The sequence below is a fragment of the Hyla sarda genome, chromosome 2 (assembly GCF_029499605.1).
Source record: "Hyla sarda isolate aHylSar1 chromosome 2, aHylSar1.hap1, whole genome shotgun sequence".
Taxonomy (NCBI): Eukaryota; Metazoa; Chordata; class Amphibia; order Anura; family Hylidae; genus Hyla; species Hyla sarda.
Window position 1 is genome coordinate 252,273,481 of NC_079190.1, and position 6,147 is coordinate 252,279,627.

The window sequence follows — 6,147 nt, forward strand, 5'->3', positions numbered from 1 at the left end:
GGTTTGGACATTTCTGCATGCGACGATACCACGTATGTTGATTTTTTTTTAATTGTAAAATGGAAAAAGAGGGTGATTAAATTTTTTATTAGGAGTGCAGCTTATTCACATTTATTTAAAACCTATTTTTACTTTTTTTCACTTTACTTTTTCTTGCTGATACTGATTAGTGCTGATCAGTAATATTGGCAGACCAGAGGAGAGGATCACCAGAGTGAGAAAAGAGGCAGGTGAGGATACCTTCAGGCATCACAACTCACTATTGACCAAGGCATCTGAAGGGTTAATAGCAGGCTCGTTGATGTACACCATTACCAAAGGGTCCTCGACTGCTATCAGACCCGCAGTCTAGGAAGCGAGAGCAGTTAATGCACTTGCTGCATATATTTGACATGTAGCATGACATAAATGTAAACTCTGGTGTCTAAGTACCAGGCAGCCAGGGCATACATTTATGCCCTGTGTCCTTTAGACATTAAAGGGAATCTGTCACTAGTACTAATCTGTTGGTATAGGCTTATCGTATGGGTGACGGTGATTCTTACACTGTTATTTTTTTCGTTTGTGTGCTCCCATTTGGGAAAAATTGTGGAAAATGTAATCATGTAAATTAATGTTTTGTTGCACATGGTTTTCAAGCCTCAAGGTCCCAAGGTGCATTGTCAGGCCACCTTTCTTCTTCCTCTACTAAGCTTGAAGGGAGCTCGCTTAGATGTGCATGCGTGGTGATGCTTTGGGTTGACAGTCATTGAGATCTCAAAGCACTATGGGCTACATGTTTAGGGGAATGAGATATCAATGTTTAGGAAGAGGGCATTACCAAGGAAGAAGCGGGCCAGTGCCCCTCAGAACCCCAAGTGCACCAGCCAATTTATTTACAGTCATGGCCATAAATGTTGGCACCCCTGAAATTTTTTAAGAAAATGAAGTATTTCTCACAGAAAAGGATTGCAGGAACACATTTTGCTATACACATGTTTATTCCCTTTGTGTGTTTTGGAACTAAATCAAAAAGGGAGGAAAAAAAAGAAAATTGGACATGTCACACCAAACTCCAAAAATTGGCTGCACAAAATTATTGGCACCCTTAACTTAATATTTGGTTGTACACCCTTTGGCAAAAATAACTAAAATCAGTGGCTTCCTATAACCATCAATAAGCTTCTTACACCTCTCAGCCAGAATGTTGGACCACTCTTCCTTTGCAAACTGCTCCAGGTCTCTCTTTTTGGAAGGGCGCCTTTTCCCAACAGCAACTTTAAGATTTCTCCACAGGTGTTCAATGGGATTTAGATCTGGACTCATTGTTGGCCACTTCAGAACTCTCCAATGCTATGTTGCCATCCATTTCTGGGTGCTTTTTGATGTATGTTTGGGGTCATTGTCCTGCTGGAAGACCCAAGATCTTGAATGCAAACCCAGCTTTCTGACACTGGTCTGTACAGTGTGACCCAAACTCCGATTTCATTATGCCTTGCACACATTCAAGGCACCCAGTGCCAGAGGCAGCAAAACAACCCCAAAACATCACTGAACCTCCACCATATTTCACTGTAGGTATTGTGTTCTTTTCTTTGTAGGCCTCATTCCATATTCGGTAAACACTAGAATGATGTGCTTTACCGAAAAGCTCTTTTTTGGTCTCATCTGTCCACAAGACGTTTCCCAGAAGGATTTTGTCTTACTCAAGTTAATTTTGGCAAAATGTAGTCTTGCTTTTTTATGTCTCTGTGTCAGCAGTGGGGTCCTCCTGGGTCTCCTGCCATAGCGTTTCATTTAATTTAAATGTAGACGGATAGTTTGTGCTGACACTGATGCTCCCTGAGCCTGCAGGACAGCTTGAATATCTTTGGAACTTGTTTGGGGCTTCTTATCCACCATCCAGACTATCCTGCATTGACACCTTTCATCAATTTTTCTCTTCTGTCCATGCCCAGGGACATTAGCTACAGTGCAATGGGTTGCAAACTTCTTGATAATGTTGCGCACTGTGGACAAAGCTAAATCTAGATATCTGGAGATGGACTGGTAACCTTGAGATTGTTGATATTTTTCCACAATTTTGGTTCTCAAGTCCTCAGAGAGTTCTCTTCTTCTCTTTCTGTTGTCCATGTGTATTGCACTCACAGACACACAGTGCAAAGACTAAGTAAACTTCTCCCCTTTCATCTGCTTTTAGGTGTGATTTTTATATTGCCCACACCTGTTGCTTGCCCCTGGTGAGTTTAAAGGAGCATCACATGCTTGAAACAATCTTATTTTTCCCCAATTTTGAAAGGGTGAGAATAATTTTGTCCAGCCCATTTTTGGAGTTTGGTGTGACATTATGTCCAATTTGCTTTTTTCCCCTCCCTTTTCTGGTTTAGTTCCAATACACACAAAGGGAATATATATATATATATATATATATATATGTGTGTGTGTGTGTGTGTGTGTGTGTGTGTGTGTGTGTGTGTGTGGATAATGCTAATATTTTCTGTGCCACCATTCCCAAGATATTGAGAAAATATATATATATATATATATATATATATATATATATATATATATGTGTGTGTGTGTGTGTGTGTGTGTGTGTGTGTGTTTTCTAAGACCTTTTAAGTAGTGCATAATTCATTACTCATAGTTTTCTGTGTTTTCTATAAATTAAGTTCAATCATTGTATTGTACAGTCCTAATACTAATACACTAATACAATTTAAGTCCAAGTTAAAATAATAGTTTTTAAGCTAACTGCATTGGAAGCAAGAAATCTTTTTATTTGACATTGTACAACACTGCTTCTTAATCTCTATACACTATGTCATTTTTTCTGTGGTTTTGGTAAAAGAATGTCACCATTATTTAGGTATTATACTTTTTTGTGCTTTCGAAAGGGTACCATATGCATTACGTTAAATGGGGGGGGGGGGGGATTTGCCAACAGAAGGTATTTATTATGGTGAAAACTGCAGATTTTTTCTATATATCATAACTAAAGGATTTACAGTATCTTATCTGTCCATATGCCTGATAGATATGTGAATGTCATAGAGAAAGTCATTGGTTTGAGACCTTACTCTTACAGCCAGATTGGAATGCTGCTGCAAAGAAACTCTAAACAATGTGACACTATGCAAATTATTCATTTTTTGTACGTGTTTTTTAAGATAACTGAGCAAATGGTGTATTGGTAGGAAAACTTAATTATCTCCCTATGTTTCTGTTTGGGTATAAAAACTATGACTAGGGCATAAAACTATAGAATAGAAATACAAATGGAAGCACATAAAGGAAAGTTTATTCAGTGGGAACCCCTTCATGTAAAGGTTGTAGCATTTCTTCACACAAAAATATTAAGAAAGATACCATTGTTTTATGCTTTTTAGGTGAAGATTTGTTCTTGTATCTGATTTCTCAGTACATTGCTCCTGGCTTTGTGAAAAAGCATTGTACGCAATATAAAATCGTACATAATATATTATCATGCCGTAATACAGAAAAAGGAGACAGAGGTAATCATATTTTTATCTGCCATTAAGCACAGAATATCACCCCTGGGACACTACGGAAATTGTATCCTGGAAGGCTTTAGGCACACAAGCTCAAGAATAGATATAGGTGTTAGTTTAAAGTATAATGTGTTCTCATAGTTAAAATATTTGTTATAATATATCTATATGTAAAAAAAATCCTTATTATTTGCATTCATTTGCAGTTCTAATACTTATAAAGAGTTTTCTGGTATATATGAAAAATACAGTTAAAGTGCTATCATATTATTTAAAATGAAAGAAGGTATAAAGCAAAAGACATTAAATCAAAAATATCTCCGTACTAATGTGTCTGCTAGGAAAAAAGTCACTTAGATTTTGACTGCAAGAAATAGGAGGAAACAAAGGGTCCTCTGAGAACAATAAGCAATGTATTTACAGCTCAAGTATTGTAAAGTAAAAAAATAACAACCAACACAGACAATGACTTGTAGTGGTCTCTCAAAATACAATGGCCCCAGGTTACAATATTTTCACCATACAGTGTTCTTTTCTGTAAATGGAACCCATACTTAGCATGCAATGCAACAGACAGTCCAAATATGAGGTATGTGTCAATGGCTGGGCAATATGACCCATCAGAGTGGACATTTCACTGGTTAAACCTGATGTGCATGCACTGGCTGTGTAGTAGCGCCTCTCTTTGTGTCCCGTCACTGTCTCCAAGTTACTCAAGTGTATGGTTGTCATGTGGCTGAGTAGCTCTCTATCTATATGTCGGAACTTATCTCTAAGTTTTGTGAATAAAACTGGTATAATTTGCCATTGTGTGTGTGTCGCATTTCGGCCTCTTCATACACTGTATTATAAAGAATTGTTAGGCTGAGTTCACATTTTCTAAGTAAAATTCCATTTTGAAATTCCACTTAGGAATTTCGGTGCAGCAGAGTCCCATTGCTGGCAACTTTTTAAATGTTCTGGCCTATTTACCCACTGCAGACATTGCCGTCTATGGGGACGGCAATATCTGCGTAGTCCTAGTGTCAAGTTGATCAAAATGATTCTGACTGTCGATCAATATATATATATATATTAGTACTTATATATTTATATGTAATTTCTAATGTTAAAAAAAGATACATGTTACCTACTTTTAAACTATGCACCATATTCCTGAGCTTGCAATCTGCTCGTGACTAAGAAACCTTGGAATGATGCTAGAAGGCCAAAGATGAGACGTTGGAAGTCAAAACATTTGAGGAAGAGGCAGATTGTATAAGATGGGCAAAGAACTCGCATTTTCCAGTATTAGAGCAAGAGGGCTTCATAAATGAACTTTAGCCAAGAAAGAAATAAAATACAAAATATGCTAATATATACAGAGATAAAGCTCAAATAACCAATCAAAATGTAACATGCAGATTTTTGACGTCATAACTAACCCTCCTCTTTTTTCGAATGTAAAAACCAAATGTACTTTCTGAATTAAACATAACTCCTTGGGCAGCTCCTTTGTGAGTATGCTGAGTAAGGAGATATTATACCAACATCCCATCTGGTGTGAATCTCTTGCGCCAGCCCTCAGCATATGCAGCAGCGGTCACTCATATTTTAATGCCTCACCTCAAGTAATCCCTGACACTAGGAACTGGCGACACTCCTAAAATCTCCAGCTGGATTTTATTTGGCCTTGGCGTGAACCTGGCATTAGAGTTAAAACGTCATTCTTTACTGCCACCAATGGTGAGCTACACTTGTAAGGATGCATGAAACATTGGTCACATGACTCTCCTCGGATAAGTTTCTATGTAGAAACTGCTAGAAATTTCTGAAAGAGAAGTCTCTCAAGTCCAACACTCTCTCCCCAGAGAGCTGAAATCAGTCAGAGTCTATCTCTAGCTAGATTGCCAAAGAGACTGTCTACTTCCTGGTTACATGAGGTCAAATGAGGAGGTTTAGGCAGTTTAGGCATAGTTCAGGATAGTATTCTTTCCAGCTACATGTCTGATGTGAAGCAAAACTAACCAAGTCCTGGTTTTAACAGTTGTTAATCTATGTCAGATCTGAGTCACCCACGATAATCACAATACCACTTGGCATTTCAGGAGGTTTTACCCAAGACGGTCTCCAATCTACAATCCTGCTCCTGTTCTGAGATGGAGAATGCCAATTTAATGATTGCATGGCCTATATGTCACGATTGTCTTTATTGTACACTCTGTGATAGAGAATCGCCTCGCACTTCACCATGAGTAAAATCTTTTCAAATATCTTCCCCACAGTCATCCAGTCTGTGTAGGCTTTCCTCAGTAGAAAAACTTCCATCTGGACTGTGCACGCATTTTCACTAGCAAGCATATCTAGAAACTTTCTGCCAGTATACCTGCTAAAAAGGCAACTCAAATGGAGATGTGACCAATTTCCAAGTATCATCATAAACTTGTAACTTTACAACCCTGTAAATAGGAAAATGTATAGTCTGTATTTTACAATGTGACATTTTGAGTTTGTCCCTGTTTGTCTGAATTGTCTGTTACATACACCAACATGGGTACACCCCTCAAGACACCATATTATATGCACTCCAGGCCAATGACTTCCTATCTAGAGCAAACCCCATAAAATATAAGGTTAGTGAGGCACAAAGCCAACTAAGACAATACAATAGATATTG